At 34.5% G+C, this 26,710-nt stretch overlaps 1 long non-coding RNA gene across 2 annotated transcripts in view; it reads right to left on the bottom strand.

Annotated features, from left to right (window-relative positions):
• Positions 1–7,835: 7,835 nt before the first annotated feature.
• LOC149917881 (uncharacterized) overlaps positions 7,836–26,710 on the bottom strand; it is a 35,163-nt gene continuing 16,288 nt past the window's right edge. For both annotated transcript variants that reach the window (XR_016467311.1, XR_016467312.1), the window contains 2 exons: positions 8,923–8,985; positions 7,836–8,029 (listed from right to left, as the gene is read on the bottom strand). This is a non-coding gene — a long non-coding RNA (uncharacterized LOC149917881). The remainder of the gene's footprint in view (positions 8,030–8,922; positions 8,986–26,710) is intronic.

Genomic DNA, 26,710 nt, shown 5'->3' with positions numbered 1-26,710 from the left:
TGTATCTTTCCTCTTTGCATAATAACGCTTTTGCTTTACCAGTATATGTATTACTGTTATAAACTACTGCGTATTTTGTGCTTGCCCATGGCTATGCAGAGGTCTCTGCTAATGGAAGGCTGAACAGTATTAGGAACACATTATAAGCAGCAAGTTATATTTAAGGTCTCAATGGAACTTTCTGTCTTATTTCCCATTGCAATTTGCTAACTCTAATTTTCAAAATATTTCCTGCTGTTCCAAAAGTGCAGACCCTATAAATGTTTACAGGTGACGAAGAATGTGTCATGTTAGTAAAGTGACACCTGCACTATTTCTTTTACAAATTTTGTTACACAGTCCATTTAACTTCTTGACTCAAATGTTTTGAAATGCCAACAGTATGATTATACAAGTGATTAGTATGCAAAGTATGCTGAGATAACGAGAACCCTCGGTTCTTCATTTCAACTGCTGGTGAAATTCAAATGACAAAGATACAAGCAAGTACTTTTAAATCTATTTTTGATGTGAACTACATGAGCCTGAGTTATATAACTGAAGGAAATCATATATTTTCTGAAATGGAAAAATTTCTTAATTTTTTGACAGCCGAACTCAAATTCACTGTAGGAACTACCATCTAATAAAATTACTAAGATGAAACACTTATTTTTTAGCATACTTTGAAATTAAAGCATGCACGGAGGCTTACTGATCTGCCTTACCTTATCTTGTTCTTCGAGTATTAATAGAAAATATGGTTGACTTTAATTCATTTGATTTGAATCAGAAGACAAAGAGAGAAAGAGCTATGGCAAACCAGAATGACTGTTGATAAACTAGGCCTTGAAATTTGAATGCTTGTTGACTAAAGATTTAATATTTACTTGTTGTCAGAAACTTTACAGATGCATTAATCTGATCTTGATTTTTCATAGAATCATAACTTGGGTTGGAAGTGACCTCAAAGATCATCTAATTCCAGCTCCTCTGCTGTGGGTGACCAATCACTAAACCAGGCATTTGATCAGCTGTCCAGGGCTCCATTCTTCCTGGACTTGAACATTTCTGGTGATGGAGCATCAACAGTGTCTTTGGGCAGTCTGTGACAGTGTCTCATCATCCTCTGAGGGAAAAATTTCCCCCTGACATCTATTCTAAATCTCCCCACTTTTAGTTTGAAAACATTCCCCCTTGTCCTATCATTATTGGATTGTGTAAAAAGTTAGTCTCCATCCTGTTCATCAACTCCCTTCAAGTAATGGAAAGCTGTAAGGATGTCCCCCAAAGCCTTCTCTTCTTTTGGAAGAACAAGCACAACACTCTACCTTTCTTCATAGGAGAGATTTTCCAGCCCTTTGATCATCCTTGTGGCTGGCCCTCCTCGGACACATCAAATGTTAAAAAAGCAGTGAAACTGACAGCCTCATTATTTGAAAATCTGGAAGTTTCTGCAAAGATTTCTGTCGTTCTTAACAGAGCAACCAAATGAAAAGGATGGCTAAATCAAGAAGAATTGTGAAATTCAATTATTTAGAGAGAAATTAAAAGGATCAAGTTTTATACCCATTTTTATTTCATCTCAGAAATTAGAGCCTGCTTAAAGATCCACGTCTGCATTTTTTCTCTTACTCTTAAACTGTGTGTGCCTTTTCAGCACTGGATCACATAGTACACATTATTTGAAATGGGAAAAAAAAACAAAATAGCTCATAAAAGATCAGTGGATCTGGATTATGAGCTGCATATTTACATGTACATGTATGACTTGGAATTTCATTCATAGGAACAAGTAACATTCCAGAACACAAGTGGCTTTTCATCAGAGCCCTGACTTAAAGGAACTGGCTTCAGATAAAACCAGGATTTAATTCCATTGGATGTTTTCCTGTGTAAGAGTCAGGGCTGGTGTTGATGAATTACATAGAAATCACAGTATCAGATTTAGCATATGCAGCCAAAACACTTATATGCTGTACGAATCCAAGGGAATGATGTATCATGTAGGGTAGTTTGTTCAGGTGTACTGAGTGATCACTTCAAGCAAATCTGTGATTCTGTTTTGATGCTGTTATATTAAGGAAGGATGTATAGACATTAATTGCACATTCAAAGAATCCTACTCTTTACACTTAAGATACAATAAAGCAAAATATAAATTAAAAAAGCAGCAATTATTTTTGGTCAAAATATTTCAACTTCATTTTTACCTTAGCTTCCCAACAACTACCAATTGAAACTTTAGTATGCAGAACTTTAGTCTAGTTCTCTCAGATTACTCTCAAGATAAAATTCTCTTCTGCTGGAACATTCTGCTATGACAAGCCTTTAAAATCAACAGCTACCAGTAAGAATTTGTTACGTATTAATTTAATGATCTAATGGTATAATTAGTATGGTACATAGCAGGGTGTTCTGTCAAAGGAAAAGTTGAACTCTGGCTGCAGATATAAAGAAGATAGCCAATCACCTCCATAAAGCAAGGATGCTTATTCAATTGACAGAAGGAATAGATTTCTTTCCTCATCCCATATTATTCAATAATGATAATATATATTTTTTAACAGTCTCAGTTTTATTCCACCACAAAAATGATTATATGCCATCTAAATGAAGAGATTAGTACACAGCCTGAGGCCATAGACAAGGAGGAGCATTTCAAACAGCTATCTACTTTTTGTTCAATCTTGACCACATAATCAAAAAAAAAAAAAAAAAAAAAAAAGGAAAAAAATATGACTATATACTGGGGTATTTACAGAAAATAACATCATAGGTGCATATGAGTCTGGTGTTTTGTTTTTTGTTTTTTGTTTTTTTTCCAATTTATTAGGCAGGAAAAAAGTCAACAGAATCTCAGCAAGATAAAAATGGTGGGCACAGCTGATCAAATGCTCTCCAGCTGTAACAGAAACACTGGGAAAAAATTCAGTCTTTTTTGTTCAAGAGAGTGGATGACGCATGCTTGAGGATTTGGGATCAGGGGAACCAGGGAAACAGAGTAGCTCTTCTTAAGGTTATTGGCAGGATTTCTTATTCTACCCTTTGCCTTTCCTCACCTTTTGGCAGCCTAGTTACAGGGCAAAACAACATCACAGGAATACTTTCTGCTGATTTGTTAAATTTGATTTTGTTTTACTGGTTGACCAAGTACTCTAAAGAAATACTTGGCTGAAGTATATGTGTCTTACTTATTTCTTATCCAGAATGGCCTGTCTTAGATACGCTGCCATAGAAAACCATTTCTAACCTATTTACTAACATTCACTATGTAGCTATACAGGTTGTAGTTCCATGACTTTTAACCAATAGATTTGTATAAAGGAGTATATGTTAGACTTATTTCAAAGAAAAATAATGGTTCAAATTTGCTTTCTATTAGCAGGAATCTTTGGGATCTTCTTTTATGCAGCTAACCTACCTTAGCCATAATCTACTTATTTGATGACGAGCATTGTTAAAATTATAGTATTTGTTTGGACAGTGCTAATAAAAATATGGTTTGAGTTTTGGGTGGTCCTGTGTGGAGCCAGGAGTTGGACTCAATGATCCTTGTGGGTCACTTCCAACTCAGAATATTCTATTATTCTATGATCCTCCATGTGTTTTTTTCTGCAGGGAGTACTATTCTCCTTCAGTGAGCAATGTTTATTTTGGGGACATTTTTCTCCTTAATACTGGACTGGCTTGAATCCAGAAGCCTTTAGCTGTGGAAATTCAGCCTCAGTCTTACATACATAAATTGTTTTGGCTAGCGTTTTACTATGATTGATATTTACTTACACAGCAGAGACTAAGCCAAAGGCTGAAGCTGTGCTTCCTTCCACTTTGAAGGAAGTATAAAGATATAAACACACATTTAATCATAAGTCCAACAGTCTGCAGACTTCTTGAATGTGAACAGATGTCATATCATAAAACAGTTCTCTCTAAGTCATTTGAGCCAATTATTATGTCCTCCTTACAGTCTTTAACTGAGTCTCCAAATTTTTTTTACACAAGTACATTAATTTTTAGTGTTTATTGAGAAAACCATGGATAAATTTCATTCCCAAATACTCTGCTTTATACTTTTTCATCTTGAAGATGACTTGTGATTGGTATCATATCTAAAAGTTAAGCATTGTATATATTTGTAAATTAAAGTATGAACTTCTCATGGTTCCTAAGCTCTTTCAATCTCAAAATTTGGGCATATTATCCATTAAAAAATTCAAAACTTTGGATTTGATTTTTTTTTAATCTTATTTGTATGAGAAGGACAAGGAAGTCAGGAAAAGAAAGAAGTTAATATCAATATTCTGTTGTTTGAGAAAAAAAAAGACAGTAAGCTGCAGCCATCCATTGTTAGAATCTTCAGTTGATTCAAAAGACAGAGAAAGTGTTTTCATAGAATCATAGATAGGTTTTGATTGGAAGGGACATTGAAGATCATCTAGTTCGAACCCCCCTGCTATAGGCAGGGACACCTTCCACTAGACCAGCTCAAAGTCCCACCCAGTCTGGCCTCAGAAACCCCCAGGGTGCAGTTATTCACCATCTTGCTGGACAACTTGTTCCAGTGTCATACCACCATTGCAGTAAAAAATTTCTTCCTATCTTGACTAAATCAACTCTCCTCCAGTTTAAAGCTATTTCCCTTCATTCTGTAAATCCCTATTTAAATGAATTTAGATTTCATATTATTTTCTTAAAAAAAAAAAAAAAAAAAAAGAATCTTAACAGTTGTCAATCACAAAAATAAAGTAACCGGAAATGTTACTCCTTTCAATTTTTTGATTTCTAAAATGGTGAATCAATAGATTTCTTAAAGGTGGACAAATAATTTTTCATAAAACATCAAATCAGTGGAGGCAGATATATATTGCTGAGAAGTTATTCTTTGAAACACTTTGAGAGTAAGGTGAATTTCTCATTGAATAAGTTTGACTCTACATTATTGATTGTAAAATGAATCCCAATTTAAATAAACACTTGCTTTTCTTCTCATAAAAATAGACATAATATTCAGATATCATATAAGAGTGTCTTTATATAATCAAATTTCTCACACATTTTAAATTTAAGTAAGAATTATTGTTACATAAGTAGACAATAAAAATGGAGGAGGAAAAGAAAGAAAGATCAGAAATCATTTTGGAAAGAATCAGGTTAAAAAGAAAATGCGGCATGCCAACATACCAGAGATAAAAAAATAATAATTAAAAAAATTTTTGTCCTATACAACATGTCAAATTCCAATTGCTGGTGAAAGAAACAAAATTTAAAAATTGATAAAATGTACTTTCATAAATGACTAGTTTACTACCCTTTTGTTTCTTATATCTAATTTATATCTTGACTTCCTAAAAAAATTTTTAAGAACAAAATATTGAAGTAATGAAAGTGCAGTATTTAGTATTAGCTGGGAGTATTTACGCAAGAAATGTATGTATGAAATGTACATCCAGTCTAAAATTGTCAAGCTTATTCTTATCAAACATGTTTAGAATGAATATATATTTAGAATGAATATTTATAGTGAAGAATAACCCAAAACCATAAAAATTCTTACAGCAAAAGAAACATAAATGGTAAATAAATAAATAAACAGGAGTCAAGTAATTTGTAATTTAAGGTAAAGTTTTCTATCTTTGTTTAGATTCTTTATCCAGTTTTGTTGTTTTGTTTCAGTTAAATATTTCTAGTTTGTTGTTGTTTGTTTTGTTTTTAATGAAAAAGTGCACAATTAGCAGTGCTAGAGAATTTAGCAAATTCTCTTAGCTTTTCTGGCTTTTCTAAACTTTCCCTGGGACACCCATTAAAAAAAAGGCAAGATGGATTTAGCCTTAATTTTGGCAACTGCTGATTAGAAAAGCACTGGGGGCTAATTTTTCTCCAACATTTTAGTTTAACTAAGACTGTAAGAAACAGTTTCAGATGATAGATTGGATGATAGGCATCGAAGAAATACTTGGGGGAAAAAAGAAAAAGAGTAGACACAAATAATTGCTCAGGTGATCTGAGGGAAAACATCAATACGACTGTCAGAAGAACAAAAAAATGGTGATGAAAGGAAAACAAATCAAAATAGACCTTCAGTACTAACTAGAAAATGGAATGGAAAGGAAAAGGAGAAAAGAGAAAGGAGAAGAAGAAAGAATGGAATGGAGTGTAAAGAAAATAATGTAGCAATGAAAAGTTTAACAGTTGTTCAGATATGCTTTGATAAACTGATGAGTATATAAGGATACCAGATAAGGGTTGCAAAGATGTCTAGACTGACTGGAAAAATAATAACCTTATGACCATATTGAATATATTTTATTAATAGAGGTAAAATAATTGATATAATAGTATCTTATATTTACATAACTTTTTATCTTTGCAAAAGACTTTAAATACCTTACATACTGTGTCACAATAGACAAACATATTTAAGGACCAAGGAACAGATTAAGCAAACAAAAATATTTTTAAATATCTTATCCTGCCCAAAGAAGTTGCAATTGTAACCTTTGGGTTACACAGTGAATAAAAACATTAGCAAGAGAGGAGAGAGATATATTACTTTTTTTTTTTTTTTTTTTTTTTTTTTTAAATATAAGATGTATTTTCCCTAGAGGTTTTAACTTGGAAACTGCTTGCATTCTGAGCCAAGGACCTAATTAGTGCTAAATTAGCAACCTTACAACTAAGGTTTTGTTATGATTGTCCCAAATGATTGTTACAAGAGATGAGGATAGCAGATGTAAGAGACTTGACATATTCACAGTCTGTATTGGTGTAAGGTGTAAGTCATAAAAAAAAATAAAACATTAGACCTATTTTATGCTGTCTACAGAGTCTCTTTAACCATTAGTAAGGGAGTCACTCAAACTGTGCTAATTAAAAAATTAAAAAAATCTTAGCAGCCATTCTGATAGAATGTATTTGTCTAAATGCAGGATAGTAAAGACAGGAACTCATGAAGAAATTAAATAGAGCAAATGCTTCACAAAAAAAATGAGAGTCTCAGATCCAAAGTTTGAGAAGTTCAATGCTACTTCTATAGTTTTGAATACAAGTTCATGAACACAGTTTTATTACTGAGGCTGAAAAACATCATACTCGTCAAAACTTAATGTGTGAGGCAAAGATGGGGTTTTAATTTTATTCTGAGTTCTAACAGTAATGAGAGGAATTACATGGACATCTGGCACAGATGATCATTTTTCATCCGCACATCGTGAAATTTAAGGATGGCAGGAAGGAGTGGAGCAGTAGTACACAGGACCTTATGTGACATGCTCCGGTGGCATTTTGGCCAAAGCTATTCCAGAAGTAAGAATGATCCGCTCAACAAATTTGATTTCAGCTTAGGCATGCTACCCGGTCCCAAAGTTTAAAAGTTTGAAAGACTCATATTAGAAATATCATGTGTTGATTATATCATAGCATAATATCGAGTCTTACTAAATGGTACTTAAAAACTGCAGAGTATAAAAGTACTAAAGCAGACTTCAGATAAAGTAGATATAAAGTTCCACTTAGACCTGTGGATGCAATTGTATTTCAAGCAAAGGAAACAGTAAGCAGAAGACCAAGTGTGTTTGTGATGGAAGTGTACTTGACATGTAACAGAAATCTTGCCTACCTATCCTAGAGCTTGTTTGCTAAAGTAATTATCACCTTCTTCTCTTATTTCTAAGCCTTCTGCCATTCCCTCTTAAGCCTGGAGCATGTGCTTTAATCCAGCATATTCCTCTCTTTCAAATTCCCTGAATTCAGATGAAGTAAACTGGGTTGTGAATATTTAACAGATAAAACAATGGAAAATTGTAAAAATCACATACTAACTTTTTGAACTGATACCTCCAGTAAATCTTATTTATTGCTATAATACCCACAGTACTAACAAGTACATCTTCGAACACATTGATTTTATTGAAGAGTGAAAGCAATAAAAACTTGGAAACAAAATGAAAAATGTAAAAAACATTTTCTTCAGATGTCTCTGCTCCTGTACTTCCTGTACAAGTTCTGTCCACATTTTTACATGGATGAAAGTCATTCACTGTTTTCTAATCTGGAAAAAATTTGAAGATTATTTTTTCAATGAAAAGCCCCATTTTAATAATGAATGCTTAAAAAAAAAAGTTGTTGAAGCTACAGAAAATATTCCATAACAAATAATCCCCATTCAGGCAGCATTTAGGAAGGGAAACCTCGTGAAGTTACACAGCTTGGTGACTTTTTGCACACTATGAGACACCTGTAAGTTGCTCCTGTAGTTCTGTGTCACCATACAGGTGAGAATCAGCTTCCCCTATTATGTAGCAAAACGTTCTGAAAACTGGCTGAAATCTCATAGTGAAAGAAAGCTTTTCAGAAAGTTTCCATTAAAGTTCTGCCTCTTAGACTTCTGAATGGCAAGTACTTAAGTAGTGGAGTAGTAGTACCTTCTTTCATAACAGGTCATTTGTTCCTAAAAGCCATTTGTGCTGTAATACTAAGTTAACAGGCAATTTATTTGGTTAAAAAAAGGCCCATCTTGAAGGGTATGCAAATAGATTTCTTCACAACCCTTAAATACAACATGGCTTCTGACTTGTTAGTTACAATACTGTTGTAATAACATAATTAATATAACAAACATAACAAAATTAATAAAAATAATATAACAAATAACTAACAATAATGTTAGTTACAATAACATGATCTGGTTTTGGCACCAAATGTGAAGAGGTGCATTTTCTTAATTAATGTCCTCTATGTTAGAAGAATAAAAACACACCAACTCCCCAGTTAATTACAGTGTTTGAAAGAAAAGGCAGAGGAAATCTACAAGCAAATTTAAAACAAATAAGAACAAAAAATGGATCTGTTCAGGAGTATTTAAGAACAAAATTGAATGATGCAGTGTAAGATGCTGCATGACCTCCTCACTAAAATTAAATAATTATCAATAATAAAGATGACCTTCTGTCCTCAGAAGTTTCCTCTGTAAACGCCTTTTGTGCAGTGTTTCCAATGAGCTTGATCCTGAGAGGAGAAACAAACAAAAAAATCTCAATGTAACACCTGTTTTGATTTTCCAACTGACATCACCAATGGCAAGAACAAACACTTCTAAATCAAAACAATAAGATACAGCTAACATTTTTCTGAGAAATACAAACAGTGGATCTGAAGCCTTTTTATTGTTCAGTTGAGAGTGTAGACTGCTGAATCTTAAATACAAATCTGTGTTTCATATAGGTAAAAGAAAATATTGGCATTGGATCTGATCCATGCAGTAAAAAGATTTCTTCATTTGAGCTCAGTGACACTGAAGTGTTAGATGTTTCTTGCTTAGAATGAACTTCTTATGTGACTTTTTTCCCTAAATTACTACTAAATATTTAGATGGCTTTACAAATGCTAAAACTGTTATTAAGACACAAAAGTAATATCTTTATTAAAATACTAAAAATATTTTTAGAGAGGAAAAAATATTTTGCAAAAATATTTTGCAAATGGTCTTTCATACATTATGAATCAACCTGTAAATTCAAGTTATGGGATAAATACTGTTTAATGTGTAACTATCAACATAGTAACTTCTCCATGAAGCTAAAATTTGAATGACACAAATTGTTATTCAGAAAAGAAATTATAGCAGCTGTGTCCCTGCCTAAATTTTATTAAATTGAAACAAATACTCATTTCTCACATCTCATAATCTAAGTTTTATGTTAATATTGTAATTTTTGTACATAGCTTTCTTTTGACTAAGAAAAATTATGTCACTAAGGTTTTACTGAATTCTCAATGAAACAAATTTCTGATTATGCATTTTGTAAATATTGAAAATAGGTATGTCTCTCATACAAACATTAATACAAACATTTAACTTAAAAAGTAGCCTGACAATGAGCAAAATGCATCTAAAAGTATTACAAATACTTCTGCTTTTAATCAACCATGATTGCCAGGAACACACACACACAAAAAACAGTCAAGTGCATTTAAATATGTACATTCTTATAATGTTGGCAGCTGATCATCTTGAGTTTTAGTTGTGTAAACCAGAGAGAGCCATGCTGTAAATAAAGAAATATTATGGCAATGGCTATGAATTATGAAATTGTCTGGCTTAAGTAAACCACCTAATGACTAGAAATCAAACATCTTTGGACTTTATATGACATAGGACTGGATAAGCATAAAACTAAAATTACTACCAGCTCATTTTAGGCAAAGTGATTGAGAAGATCAATTAAAAGAGTTAAGGAGAGTTCTACCAGATCATTTTATTCTTGGCTGAAATTACTTACATTTTTTGTGTGCCTATTAGTGGTTGCAACTTTTTCCCCAGAATCAGTCTGCTAGCAAGATGCTAAGCCATCAATATAATGTCAATCAGATCAATAGAGCTTAGCATATCTAAAAATACTATCACCAATATGTCAACATTTACATTTAGTTTAAAGTAAGACTTGGAGGGTGAGGAAGGAGAGATGGATGTACGTTTTCAAATGTGGCAAACATCATAGATTATAACTTAGTTTACATAAGTATTGTCCTTGCAAGAATAATACACAGACCAAAGAATAGATGACAACACTAAAAGGCTATATATTTCATGCTTTATGTTTATTATCTAGCTTCAGAATATGAAATAGCTCAGAGTTCTTGAACTCAGTTCTTTCAAGTAACGGTGGAGGTATATCAACCTTTTACATGCATCAATAATCCACCTAATTATACAAATATCCAATAATGTGAAAATATATATTACATAATTCATTCTAAATGCAGTTTATTGTCAAAGATGCTGGCTGTTCAACTGTCCATTGCCTCCTCTCACAGTTACACAGCTGTAGGGTAAGTCACCTCCACTTTCCAATCCAGAAGAAAATGTAATTCCCTAACAACTAAAAATATTAGCTTCCCATTAGACCAGAAATTCAACTGACTTAGCCTCTGGGAGCACTACCATCAGATCCAACACAGGAGAGACAATATCAACAAAATGCAGAGGTTTGAAAAAGCACAGATATTTTTGATGGTAACTGCGTAGCTTTTGGCACCACTGCCTGTATACCATGTAGGAAGTGAGAGAATATCTGGTCATGAGGGAAAAAAGGCAAATAAAGGTGATAAAAATGTAGTTTCAAAGCCTAATCAGCACACATCCAAGCCAAGCCATTTATCTAATGAATTATTGTTCTAGACTTTTCCATGTCTATTTCTACATAACAAGAGCGCTGATAAAATCAATAATGGCAGTACACACTTTGAAAAAAAGTTCAATTTCCATCATCGCCATATCAAGTTGCCAAAACTACTCTTTTCACAGTACATTACTGGCAGAGCTTGAAACAATGTATTATCCCACTAGCTTCAATTTCTTTATATAATAACGTAATATTTAGTTAGAAATTCTATTTAATTTGTGTTTTTGCCTTTATATTTAAACCTGTGACTCAAACACATCCCATACTTACAGTTGATAAAGACTTGAAGAGCTTCAAAGAAGCACTGAACTGCAGCTGAAAGCATGGAAAAAAAAGACTATACATCAAATCTAATCACTGGAGTGCTTACAGTGGACTTTCAGCTGTAGCAGGGATTTTTTTTTTTTTTTCCCCACACTAAAAAGACTACACTTTGCAAGAGAAGCACTTAAGCCTTAGTAGATCTACTGAATTCCATAGAGTACACTTTCTATGCCTGATTATGGCATGTTTTAGAAATAGTTTTAATGGCTATTGAGGTTACTTTGGGCATTGCTGTCAACTTATACCACAGAGTGAATATCACATGCAGTAAACAAAAAAAAGGTAAAGGAAAACAGGGCAGGTGCTGTGGCAGTAATACTTCACTATGCTCATTTCTGGGGTTAGGAAGGAATGAGTAATATTAAGGGGGGAATTTAGCTTTTTTTTTTAATCAATAGTTGGAAGGTGGGAACTTACTTCATAATGCAGTCTGACAATATTATCTTAGATTTCTTTTCTCCTTCTGGTACTGGAAAAAGAAAATTATTGATATCTTATTAATTATACCTGTAAGCCAAATACAGAAATTTGGAATTGTGCCGTGATATATAGATTTATTCATTCTGTTATACTAACACGTCATTAGAGGAAAAAAATAAAGCCATTATGTCCCAATCTTTGGCAGTTTTCTGTTGCTGCAGAAAGAGAAGCTCATTAGTAAAAAAAAAAGTTGTATTTTTGTTGCTGAAATCTTTATTGAAGGTAGATCAAGTAGAGGATCTAAAATGAGTTCCTGGGATAAAGGTCTTGAGAAGAACACCAGATTTTATCATATTTAGGTTACGCCCTAAGATAATATGTTGTGAAAGACATAAAGGCAGAAACTGAGCCAGGGTTTAAGTTTGGCCTGATATTTCCAGGACTATTATTTGGAGATTCCAACATAATTTAGAAGCATATCATCTTTACCTCCTTTCTAGCCGGAATATTTCAAGTTGACTCTCAAGCTGTTCTTCAGGAAAACTGATCCAGGTCAGACATATGATGACCAAATTCAGAAGAGCAAAAGCAATGCAAATTTTTCAATCAAGCCATTGTTTTTATAACTATTTGTCCTGCAATCAAGTTTTCTTTGATGAAGATTTTCTGCTGAAACAAAGGCAAATTATGTCTTGGAACTATTAAAAAAGCATTTTCAGACATAAAACATGTTGCTCTTTCTCCAATATATAATCGTTCATAGTCATAGAAAATTAAGAATCTATCTAGTCTGTCTCTTGATCCACAGAGGCAACCGAGGCCGTTGCATGCAGTGTGGAATGGCCAGACTACACCACCTGATGCTAAGGTGTTTGTCATCAGCACATAGCTCTGCTCAGCAGCCCTGAGCTCACTCAAATATCCTACCCTTATCTTTGGTTGTATCACCACTGTTTGACAGTACAGGGATGGGGATTTGTCCATGCAAGGCTGAGGACAAAGGGCAGCACAGAGAAGGGGCCACTTACCCTTCTGGTTAATGAGCTGTGGGGGTGGTCTCTTCCCTCCTTCGCATTTTGCAGTCAGCTCAGGATATACCCTAGGAGTTCCCAGATGAAGGGAACACATACTGAGGACTAGCAAGAACTGATGGCTTCTCTATGGTTTTTGACACAAAATAGATTGCACAAGAATAACCCTGCCTGGAGGTACACTTGCAGTTACCAGCGCTATACTAAGTTCTTACAAACTTATCCAGTGTGTAATCTCTCCCATAGATTTGATCGATTGATTTCTTTTTAGAAGTAGAAAGAAGCAAGATCATGAGGTGCAAGAGGTAGCTTCATCTAGACCTAGACATGGCTGCTCCTGAAAGTAGAAATGCTTCTAGTACTACCTTATAGAACATATACTAGGTAGGTCACTCCAAAAGTAATGCCTCCTTATTTATTTTCATAGAAAACATCAGATAAAAAGTGCACAATAACACTGTTAGATAGAGTGAATTCTCAGTTACAGAACATTAGTTTAAAATTGTAACAAGATTAGTCATGCATTTTTGCCAGTGATGACCAAGAACTTGCTTGCTGTGCTAATAAAAACCACACCAGCAGAGGTTATTGATTGCTTCACTGCAATCACTGTTAAAACACAGGACCCACTACTTCACTGTATTGACAGACACTATTTGGTTTCCAAAAAGATTCAGCAACTATCAGTGTCTGTGCCATTTTTTCCCATTGGAGGAACTGAACTGCACAACTTTGTCTCATACACACATCTATGTCACATGGACTGCAACAGAATACTGCCGTACTCCAACATCAGCTTCTGATGTTGTGCACCAACTTACTAAAATAGGAGGCATTACTTTTGGAACGGTCCTTGTACATTTATTTTTTTTTTTAATACATATTCTCTCCTGCCTTACTCTCCTAAAATGTAGTTATGCTCCAACAGAGTCATCCTTCTTGCACCTTTTCAATAAACATGACAATCACATTTGAAGCCACAATCAAGGCATTAATTCTGCACTACTTTCTTGCTATAACACATTTTAATTATTTTTTCAGTAACAGCCCATTTTTCACTAGAAATGATAGCAAGATTTTTATACATCACTGAAAGAGATGGAATTTGAGATCGAGAACCGTGGAATAGTTTACAGCCAATTTGTACAGATGTAGATTCTGAATTTCTAGCAATGGTTGCCAATAAATAAGGATGCAACATGGCACCCATTAGGTACATCAAATCAGTGAGCTTTGATGAGCTCAGGACTCTCAACACTGAAAATAGAGTAGTATCTTAGATGAAGGTTTTTCAGTGATTCATCAATTTCTTCTATATAACATGCTCATCTTGCTTAAATTGCAAGAAATAGATTAGTCAGTTTGTTGAGCTTTTGCAAGGAGAATAAGTTACTGGACAGCAAGCATGAGATCAGCTTCAGCACGGAGAGCTAATGCAACCAGTAATAATTGTTTAGTTGGTGTAGCAGCATTAGGCAGTACATATAGCTATAATCATACACTTTATCATTACCCCCTCACATCATCTGGAGCTAAAGTTAATACCTAATCAATTACACTAGACATCAGTCTCTTCCTTCAAGACACTGTGAAAAAAAGAAGTTATACTAAGGAACTCAGAGCAACTTGATATGAATCTTGATTATTTGATCCCAGGAAATGCAGTTATGTTCCTATATTTTGATGTGGTTTTGCACTTGCTTCATAGTGTTTGTTGCAGGCATTTCGTAATCAATGTCTATAAACTCTTGGAATTTCACAGCTAAATTTCTTCTTTGTTTTGTTTTCCTGTTGACTTAATGGTAACTGCTTATTCTGTACAAAAACATTGTCAATCTGAGATAAGATGCATTATAGTTAATGGATTTTAAAAGCATTAAGAGTGAACACAGTCAAATAACAGCCAAGCAATTTACTGTTGAGTGGATACTTAATTTCACTGCAAAGTGAGGAGTGCTCCGCTGAATGCCTCTGTGAGATTTCACAGTCAAAACGAGATGAATGGGCAACATGAATATGAATTAATCAGTATTTTTTCCATGGAGAGGAACTCTGTGCATATTTCAAATTATTCTGATAACAATATTCTTAATCCATTGCAATTTGAAATGCAGACACAGTTCATAAGTTACTATGTACATAATTTCCTATTTTTAGCAAGTTAAATATTTTTAAGACTCTAAGTACACAATTAATGAGAACTGCAGAACAGTATAGATCCTTCACACAGCTACATTTCAAACAGTAAGAGTTCCAAATTAACTTGCGTGATGGCTGCTCCAAAAATACCGCCTCCTATTTCACCAAATTGGCCCATGATGTCAAAGGTGGATGTTGCTGATATGGCAGTAGAAGATGAATTTTCTTGCCAATATTCCATTATATTTAGTTGTTGTACAACAGATAGCAGAAGAGAGACAGTCTAACAAATTGGCATTCGAGTAGCAAATATGTGTTAAGGAAAGGTGTGTTTGTCGGTTGCTCAGAAAGTAGTGCCTCCAATTTACTTACATGGAAACTACATCAGATACAAAGATCCTAATAACGCTATTTGATACAGCAAATTATCAGCCACAAAATTCTACTTTTCAATTTAGTCACTACCATTTACCATGCATTTTCACTGGTGATGAACAAGAGCCTGCATGCCATGCTTTTAAAAATCTGCATCAGTGGAGATGACCCACTATTTCATAGTTGCTACGATGGTGTTGCAGCTGAAGCATACCAGCCATCACCTAACTATGCTCACATCCTCTGTTTGGTCTCTATAAGCATTCAGCAAACTTTGATGACTGTCAATGGGTGCCATTTTTTCTGCATGGAGGAATTCAATTACACACATGAATTCTTCTGTATGTATGTCCATTGTCTCTAGAATTCATAAGCAGGAACTTTACCTAGTAAGCATGATTGTTCCATGTTAATACTACATATTAGATAAGCAGGATATCTACGCCTGATGTGTGCAAAAAAGGAATTTAAACTAAAAGTGCTATGGAAGAAAGGAAATGAAATAAACCAATGTAGTTTTTTTGATTGTTTGTTTGCCTTCAACAAATGCAAAGTTTACCATCAAAAGAAATCAACAGCTTTCACAATCCCACTATAATCCATACTGTTTATAACAATACCTTTGCTAAACAAATGAGTCGGGGAGATTTTAAAGTAGGCTTATACCTTTTTCTGTGTTTACACACATCTTTAAAATATCTTGTGTATGGAAAAATAAACAAGTCCAGAAAAATCCAGACTGAAATGAATTTAGGTTTCTACTGATTAAATAATAATGCTGCTATTGGCGACAAAATAGTAAAATGAATATTAATTGTACACAGCTCAACATAAAAACCACTTAACTTTTTTACACTCTCATTCACCACCTCTGCACCTTACCACGCTGCTGTAGTTCTTCGTGTGGAAAGAAGAATTACTTATTTATTGAGCGGTTTATTCATAGGAAAACAGCTGAGCGTCTTTCAGACAAGGGATCGCTAAAACTTAATAGGAAAAGAGCTCAGCTCTCAGAGATCAAGTTAAACTGAAGAAGAGGAGGTTAACTAAGCTAGTACTTCGATAATTTCCTTTATAGTGTTCATATCACTTTTTAATGAATGTCAACATCTTACACATCTTAATAATTAGTTCATTTTTTAATGAGTTCCATTGTTAATAAATGAGAAGCTGATAAAACACTTCAGTTGGCATAGGTTACTCTTTCCTAACTCTACTTCTAACGGAATTCATAAAGGCCATCTGAAGTACGCACATATCAAAGAAAAGGGTATGCATCAAAGGTGAAGTTCATTCTCTCCCCACTTGAACTGGATTGGGAATTGCTGAATGGAAACACTTCATTACTCAAACATGCATTTCTCAAAACAAATTTGTCACCGTGCTAAATTTATGATTAATGAAAATACCATTACTACTTCCTAAATTGCTAAGCATGAGCACGGATTTCTTGTGAAGCCACATAATGCAGGAGAGTTTTGGAAGATTTCAGGAAGAAGTTTAACTATAAGGCAGGAAGAATTAAAATTCCCTCATCTCAGACATCAGCTTTTTCTATATACCACAAGACATTTGCATTTATTAATGTACTACTGACTTCTTGCCATAACTTGAAAAAAAAAAAAAGCTAAAATCCCTGTATATATGAAGCCGCTTTCATAGCATTTCTTGTGATTGATAAGTTTACCAGAGTAATCATTTTTACCTTAACTTTTTGTCTTCTCACTGAGCATCTGTTGCTAAAGTGAAAGCTATAATAAAAATTTATGTTCCTCTTTATGCTGATTGTTGTTTTCACCTACGTGTCAGAGCTGTAGGAATATATCGAATATTTATGTAACAATAAATTGTACCTTCTAGCCTATTAAACATTGAGTGGAGCAGCTGGAATTCTCCAAATGCATTCAGGTCACTAGCTGCATCCGTTATTTATCTACATTACTGGCTGCATTTGCAAAGGCTGTTCAATCTTCCTCCTCTAACATATGACACGGACTGAATGGCAGCATACTTTTTTTTAACCGTCTCAACATTTTCATTCCATTCAAAGTGTGCTCTGGTTTGCACTCTCGTTATCATGAAGCAGCAATTTGAGAAAGTCAAAAAGTCAAAAGTCAGTACATATTTCCTAAGAGAACAATGCTATTACGGAGCCTAGTGGCTACTCTTATTGTTGCAACATGAGTTACTGTTATACAGCTTCAAGATGACTAATAATTTAAGTCAAGAAGAGTAGAAATCCCTGCTATTGGACCTACAGCGTATGCAAGTACAGCAAAAGATTATAACCATAACATTAATATATATAATATCACATGAACAATCTTCTTTGAGGTGGCTTCTCTCAGCTATCGCAGAATGACTTCCTCAGCTTGACAGATGAGAGGTAGAGCCCATGTCTAAAATCTCATGATCTCTGTGCTTGCAACTTCATGCTCACACATACAGACTCTACTCACACACAAACTGCCAACAGCCACAGTGGCAGTGGCATTCTTAAGCCTTCCTATTTCATTTCAGAAAAGCTGGATGAGAATGGAGAGGCAATGTGGTCAGAAAACGGACACATTCACAAAACGCTCCCTGCATGAGGGTGATGCTTGGTTCCATATTCCATTCAGGTGATTTCACCTCCTGTGTCTCTGTAGCATAACCAGTAGCAGAAAGACTTTCCCTGATGCAGCATCTAGCTACTATTCTCGTTGCCTTGGGAAGCAATTTTTCCTCTCTGCTTGCAAGGGCAGTACATTCCACCATCATGGGGAAAAAAACAGTCTTGATCTTTTCCCTGGGTGATTTCAGAACTTCAGTCTTCCAAATTCAGACTCTCCACATCTTGTAGCTCTGCTAGATTCCTTTAAAACAGATAGAGGTTATATCACTCAAGTGGAACCTCAGCACAGCTAGGAAACCTGATGAGAATTCTCCTTAATCGGATTAAAACATAAAGCTTCATAGCTCAGTATAGTTCTAAAATCAATACAGTTTTCCTTCAAAGCATCTTGAATGTTTTGAGGCCTCATTGGACTGGCTGTGCATGTATTCACAGCACCTAAGTGCTCACAAAATGAGGATTTGGGTTAGTTTTCGTCATGTGTTACACTTTGTTGCTGCTGTTGCTGGGTTTCTTTTTCTTTCCCATTTCCCAACCAACCCAAACTGAGTTGAAGAGATGCTTTTTCACCTGTGAATTAAAAAGCCAACCTAAGGGACACTTCTTTTGACCAATTCAAGCACTTAAACTTAACTCTTACCTAAATGAGCTTTCTGGCCACCCATTCAGAAAAGACAAATACTTCCTATGGGCAAGTCCAATCCTCCACACACTGGAGTGATTTTAAGGGGAGCATTAAGTTCTCTCAGCTACTCCCTGATTTCTTTCCTTACTCACACTTTCATTGCTGAGGCACACCAGGTTGCCTAAGAAGGGGTGAACCAGCCCAGGTCAGAAATGGAGCAGATCAAAATTCCCATGCCAGTCAGTAGCGGGATCGTGCCTGTGAATAGCGACTGTGGCATAGCCTGGCCAACACAGAGAGACCGAGTCAAACCTGAAAAGTTTGGAACGGCTAGGAAAGCACACTCCAGCACCCACTGCAAAGCAGTAAGAGACCGCCCCACCCAGAAGGGCCATATCCCATGACTTTCATACTGTATAGGGATAGGTACCTGGAATTAGAGATTAACACTTTAACTCCCAGTGCACTACATGATGTTCTGATGCGGAATACTGAAAACCAAAAAACATGAAACCATAACACTCACACTTTCACTGTCTGCTTAACTTCAGCCAAGCTTCTCTGTGGACTACAAGACAGATTTTGTGTGTGAGAAATTTTAAGGCCATAACTTATGATTGTTCCTGAAATCCTTACACATTTTCCCTCCCATTAAATTAAAATGTTGGCATAATTCCAGTGCTTTGTCACCCTCACAGTGAAGACGTTCTTCCTCATGTTCACAATTTCTTGGCCACAAGGACAAACTGCTGGCTCATAGCCAACCAGTTGTCTATCAGGACATGCAACTCCACAGAGCTCATTTCCAACAGGTCAGCCCCTAACCTGTACATGTGATTAATCCTTTCCCAGTATAGGACTCCACACTTGCCATCACTGAACCTAATAACTTTAATCTCTGCCCAAATCTTGTTGAATGATGACTCAAAAGAAAATTCTCAAAAAAGTGCTAAGAACAGTACAAATGGAAGCAACAGTGCTTCCATATTCTATGATATCTTAGGGGAAACTTCACAACATGAGACACTTGTATGCATAATGGATTATTTTGTTATTTTGTTTTATATAACAAGGCCATCTTTTTATTATCTCAGATTAGAAATGAGTAAACTTAAAGATTGTTCAAGCAAATATTTATTGGTTGAGTTTTCTATTCTACTGAAAAGAACACAAAACTACAAAGTTTAAGGTTAAAACAAAGATAAACACTTTGAAAAGAGTGCATGAGAAAAAATCTTCTGAACGAAATTTATGTAAGTAGTTGAATATAGTGTGGTAGATTTCTTCTGTAAAATACAAAAAAAAACCAAAAAACAACATTAAGTGTACATTTCTATGAGCCTTGAATTGATCTTGGATCATGTTGGATAGTATGTTTTTTTGAACTTCCAGTACTGAAAATTATTAATGACACTGATAGAACAAAAAGAACCATCTCCTCTAAGCAAATGCAATACCAGCACACTTCATCCCTCTTGGGACTCGAGCTAATGCATCTCCAGCCTTCATGTAAAGATCTTGCAGAGGGTGTGAGTTTTACAACAAAAAAGTATGAAATAGTGCCTAGTACGGAACATCTGTTATGCTTTTTTCTAACAAAATAGATTATGTTACAGATAAAATCTCTAAATAGCAAGATGCACTACATTAAATAAAGATTTGCTTTTATAGCTTCTTCTTGTTTTACTATTTATGCAAGGATGCATAAAATAGACTTTTTTCCTAGATAGTTATATATAAATCTACTCACTGAACGCAAGAAGATACAAAGGTACACAAAACAACACTAATTCCATCTGTACTTATGCCAAATAGGAAAACATACCTAATTAACTGTTGGGTTTTTTTTGTTGTTTATTTGTTTTTTCCCATCAGCCTTTAGCCTTTAGAGAATAAGCATAGCAGGAAGCCATGTATTTAGATACCTGCATCTTTTCTGCATACGCGAAATCTTTAGTAATGTAACTAAGACCTTTATAAATTCTGCAAAGACTTAGGCACAGAGATTTGCAAGCATATGAGTTTGCATCAAGCAGAGCCCAGCTTGATGGTTGCTGAAGACAATGAGTCTAGTCTTCATAGCAACTTCATTCAGAACTGCCCTAAATTCACGCAGAATTACATTCAAATAGAACTACACCTACGTAGTTTATGTAACTTACAAATGTCTATCTATTTATCCTTAATATCTTTATATAGTACAAAAATGCTCCTCACTTTCAAAATTTATAAGTAGGATTGCAAATAATGGAAATAAATATTTTTTACCACAATTCAACAGTGCCCATTGAAGAGGTCTGTCTTAAGGAATAGTCTATTAGACTTTCTTGTTGTGCATAGCCAGAAAGAAAACTGGGATAGAAGTCATCATTATTTTTACTTTCTGTTCATGTTCCGATACTGCCCAGAACTCAATTAAAATCATGTCCTATTATACTGAGCACAAAACTGTGTATCAGAGGAAGTTTTATGCTGTATGAATGAAAGTAATTAACTCTAGTTTTCAGTGTTGTATATATAGTCTTTTAATCATTTCTGCTGAGACTATTTTTATTTATAAATGGTCAAGCCAGTAGCACTTTAAAATGAAAGGCATTGTTATAGAAGAATTAATGTCATTTTCTACTTACAAAAAAACAGCATAGAAAACCAGGTCAGGCAGTGCTAGTTCTGAGAATTGTCATTTAACGCGATTTCTTTGATTAACTGTAATCAGAAAACAGCTTCAATGACCTGTAATCGGAGCTGTTCAGAATGTTTTCGTAAAGACTTAAGCTTCACTAGACCTAGGAGCACTGTAATACTTTCAAAAAAATCTGGCATGCCCTCTGACGGCATTATGTAGAGCATGCGCTACCTTATTAACATAATTATTTGTCATTTTTAATATATTTGGTGTTATATACTCCTCCTCCTCCTAATTCTGCTAAGTCTCCCTGCTAAACATCATTTCTTTCAACTTTAACAACTACACTTCATTTTCCTTCCAAAAATTTCATGCCATTCATTTTTTTTAATCAGGCTTCCTTCATCTTCTAAATTCTGTCACTGTTCCTCACAAACAATGTTCAAATGTACCTTATACTTCAGTTGGTATAGTTTTCTTTTTCTTCTTCTTCATTTGGCTTTTCTTATTTCTGTGGCTAATGAAGATGTGATAAAATCCAGAGTGAAGTTCTTACACAGTAAAAATTTTAAAACAAGGGTCACTGTGCTCTGGAATTTTCTTCAAGATATCTGAGCAAGCCATTTAAAAGCTAAAGTACACAAAAGTGCAGTAGCTCACAAGGAACTGATAAAGTCATTCATCCACATGCTGTCCATCTACATACACAGTAGACTCAAATTGGGGGAACCATGTGTTTGTAAGCGTCTGGAGGAGCAAAATTAGATGTGTGATAGAATCCACAGTTTATCACGTATGACCAGAGAAACACTGAATACTTCCTCCCTCCTTCTGTCACCAATATACTTGCACTCAATTCCACTTGATAGAATACTCAAGTGAAATAATACCAGATATGAAACACAATATTCATGTCAGCTCAATTGAAGGCACAAAATGGGAGTACCATAGAACTACTGACCTCCATTATTATTATTGTAATTAAATAAAAAAGCTCCTACAAAAAAAAAAAAAAAAAAAAAAAGAGAAAAAAGAAAAGTAAGAGAAAAAGACTTATTTTTTTAAAAGGAATAATAACAAAATAAACCAATGGCAAATACTCTGAATCTCTTTGAGAGCTTCCTATTTTCTTCCAGCTTTCAACATAAGATTTGTATGGTTCAGGAAAAACAACTTAAAAAACACATTGATCAAAGAGTTTAGTTATCTTTGTAACAGTTACTGTAAGTTGTAATCATTAATACAGCAGTAGAACCAGCACAACAAGATGGTGTTACAAAAAGAAGGATACTTACCTGCCTCCAGAGATTCAGGCTTATAGAAATACTCCACAAAAGAGAGATCTCCAGTAAGAAATCTTTTCTTTCTCAGCCCATAAACGAGGTCTAGAAGCCAGGCTCCACTCCTTCTATTCGCATAGGTGAATTACTTTCACCTGCGCTTCCAGGGCAGAAAAGGTCTTTTCTCCAGGTGCTCAATAAGTGGTTCAGGCTATGATTCAGGAGTTTCCAATCATCAGTTGGAAATCCATGATGTTTTTGCACTAGGCAGGATCATAAACTCCTCATATGCTTTTAGACATTCAAGCATTTACAACATATTTCACTCTTATTTTCATTCTTCTGATGATCAGTTTGAACTATCTGAAATTAATTATGTGGAGGATGCTTTCTCAACTAGCTATTAAGAATTCTTATTAATCTGTCTATCAAACTTTATTTAATAGAAATTTAAAGCATTGGTTTCAACTGTCACCAGGGTGCCCATTCATTACCTATTTCACACGCAGAAAGAATTTTGTTTAATCACCACAATTTTTCTCTATCAAATGAATTTGCATAAGGGCTGGGCAAGTGAGCAGAATGAAAAACTGAATCCAGCTAATGTTATTGATTAGGAAGACATGATCCCCAAACTATGCTTCATTAGTTATCCTGGCTTCCACTTCAGAATGCAGAAATTCAGAAGTTTTCATAACATTGCTTTAATGAATGAAGCATCAATATATTTTAAGATGTCTTTATCGTTATAGACTCATTAACTAAACACAGTCTCTAATGTGACAAGTAACGTGTTGCTGGTTTATAGAAGATTATACAGTTTGGGAGTATATACAATCTTGGAAGTGTCTAAATTTTCAAATTGCTAAGACTGTACAGTGATCTCTTCAATACTAATCAGAGGAAAACTGGTTAAGGACTCTGCATTAAGTCTTTAGTCTCTTTAGAATTTACAGACCTGAAAATCATATTGATCTTATCTGAGACATAGGCACCTAGAGTACCATCATACTAGCATTCAGTGGATTTTTTTTTTTTTGCAACACATGAGTGTTCAAGAAGGTGTTTAATGAAAATAATTTTAGTACTCACACGAAACATAAAGAATATGTATTGAATATGTGACTTGTGCACACTCAAAAGTGAGAAATTTGAAGGTTAGAAAAAAATAAACTGTCTTATTTTTGTAACATATATATTCCTCCTTAATTTAGGATGTAAGAAACATTGATAAATTACTTCATGGGTGTATGAGAACTGCTGATTTTGTTACTTTTTTTTATCTAAAACTCAAGAGAAAAGTACTTATTTGGAAACATAAAGAAAACTCAGGAGATAAGCACATTTACAACTTCAAGCTTTGCGTATACTATGAAGTACCTATGTTTAAATACTACTGAGTGAATTGCCAGATTAACTAACACTTCATATTTCATACTATTTAAAAATATATCAAGGTCTCTAATCCTAAAATAGTCAATTTTATTGACTTCATTGTAGCATGCATCAAACACAAGATCAGGATCTATTAGCAGTACTAAGGTAACAAAATTAAGTTAGAAGCATATGGAATAGCAATAGATCTTTTGAGCTCTTGCAAATATTTTCCAGTCATGACTGATTATATACTCATTACTCAGCAGGCCAGATTATTATTTCATTTTTAAACCTCATTTCTCATAGTGAATGTAAGATAACAAATGTTTTGATTAATAGAGTTTTTGAACTCAAAGACTGTACTTGTAAAAAGGAAATTTTGTTTTGACACCATATGAAGAAATCAAGAAAAAAATACCCCTTTCTTATCCTGCTAGTATTTTTCCAATACTATGATGTTGCTATATTAACAGAGATTCAGAAAGTAAAGAGCTTATTTCTTTTTCTCGAAACATTTTGATTCTTTTTTAAAAATTATTATTATTATTTTCCTTTAAACTTGGTCTAAAGTGTAAAATTTTAAAAATTCATAGAAAATTTCATTTTTTGTCAAAATAACTTCAGCAAATTCACAGATGGTCCTGGAACAGTACTGAGATATTCAAACGGCAGTTCCCACAGCAAGAAACTTTCTTCAACAGGAATTGTTAATCAGAAAATACAAAAATTAACTTGGTCTATGAATCTTAGAAAGAATGAATCTTAGAAAGCTGAAAGAGAATAAAGTTTTCTACTATATTCAAGACAGAGAAGTCAGCTCTAACTAGTCTCATTTGTGAAATTTACAACACCTATAATTCTATACTGTAATCCTCTTCAGTAGGAATTTGCGCATATACTGCATGTATGAATGACTGGTAGCATTGATACAAGCAAGAAAGACATTCAATACGTGCTATGGAGTACAGATATCTCTACAGAAGGATGTATATCCCTGTCATTCTTAAATTCAATGAGACAGGTTGAAAACCTTCAGACCAGAAGTACTGAATAATGGCATGTTTTTCCTCTGGCTTCCTCCCTGGAGTGAGAGAACTTGGCACAGGCTGAGACTAAGAGAGAGAGATTTAGTTTAAATTTTTGCTTTAACAGACAGTTTCAGGTTCAGTTACAAAGTGAGTTCCTAACTCCCACTTGACACTGTCCCAGACAGAGGACAAACTGGTCTTCGCATATAGGTCTTGATAACCTGGCTGAAATGAAGAGTAGAAAAGACCTCTTTACATTGAAACAAGGCCCAGTGTTTTCTGTTTCTCTAATTTAAAGCAGGCGTACTCTAATTTACCTGACTAGTAGAGCATGATTTTAAATTCAGGAGGGACTATTTGTGACCAAAACTTATCACCTCAGCAAGTCATATACTTTGTGATTGGTCTTCATTGATAGCCAACACTCTTAAGGTCTGATTCTATTAAATTATGATATACAAATATATAAATAGTTATACCATTTATTTTGATTGCATTGCTTCTTCCTCCTTACTTATATTTTTCCCTCTTGAACAACAGGTGTCTATATGACAAAGAATTTCTTAAAGGTCATAAATGAAGAAAACTTTTCTGCAGAGGTAATTAAAAAAGTTATATTTTAAATATTAGAATGAGAAGTATGAGTACAGCCTAAGAAAAGGGTTTTTTGTTTGTTTTTGTTTTATGTTTTAGTTTTGTTTTTTGAGAAAAAAATATTATGAGTTTTTCACAGATGCTGTGGCTGCAAATTCAGATGGAGATTCTGGAAGGAGAGGAAATTACTGGAGCTGGAGTTGCAGACTTACTATTTTGGCAGAGCTCTAGAAGGGCAAGGGAACAGCCAGAGGTATTATGTTGAGCACTGACAGATACGTGTGGGGTCTCAAACACAGTAAAAGCAGACTGTATTGTCACTCAAAAGTGAGGTGAATTTGAGCAGAGCCAGTTACTTGCTAACGTCCTCAATTAGATCCTTCAGAAGCAGCAGATTAATAAGTTTTCTAAAATAGAGGGGGAAATGCTTTAAACACATCCATTGAATTCAGTTTATGGTAAGATTTCCTCACAGGATTGTGCCTCAGGAGAAGTTAGAGTTCTTTGAAAGCTGAGAGAGCATCTTTGTTTTCTTTATGCTTCCTCTGCCAAGAGTCAACAAAAGCTCAGCTAAAATGAAGCAGCCAAAATGCCATTCTGTGTGACTAAGAGAGGTGAGGAGATTTGCACTTGGAATAGTAATGAGGTACAGATTCTATTTCTAATTGAAGGCTTCAGTCCTTTCCAAGATGTTTTTATTGCTCATAAAAAAACAAAAGGCCTTGCTTGTTTACCTTAGCATTTTCAGAAGATATCAGTTAAGGCAAAAGCTATATAAGATTTATATACATTTTCTCCCAGTTTCTAAAGTTTTCCAAATATTTCCTGTTTAGTCTGTCTCCTGATGAATCTGAGATCATGTTAGTCCCTATGTGTTAACAGTGCTGTTGATTAAAGAAACAATATTACTGATAACATTTAACTACAGCAAAATTTGCAGATCCTGATATTCCTGTCAGACTTGCTTTCTAAGTCAATTAGATTTGCAGGGCCAAATTTCTATTGGATGTCTTCTGTACAGTTTCTCTCAGGTGGCATTTGCTTAGATGTTAGATAAGTGTCAGATTTTGAATTCAGTCTGCAACAAATTAGTTCCAGTTTCCTTCCATCCCTTA

This window comes from Phasianus colchicus, chromosome 5 (genome assembly GCF_987193195.1).
Source record: "Phasianus colchicus chromosome 5, bPhaCol1.hap1.1, whole genome shotgun sequence".
NCBI classification, from domain to species: Eukaryota; Metazoa; Chordata; class Aves; order Galliformes; family Phasianidae; genus Phasianus; species Phasianus colchicus.
This window is presented reverse-complemented; position numbering and strand designations above follow the sequence as displayed.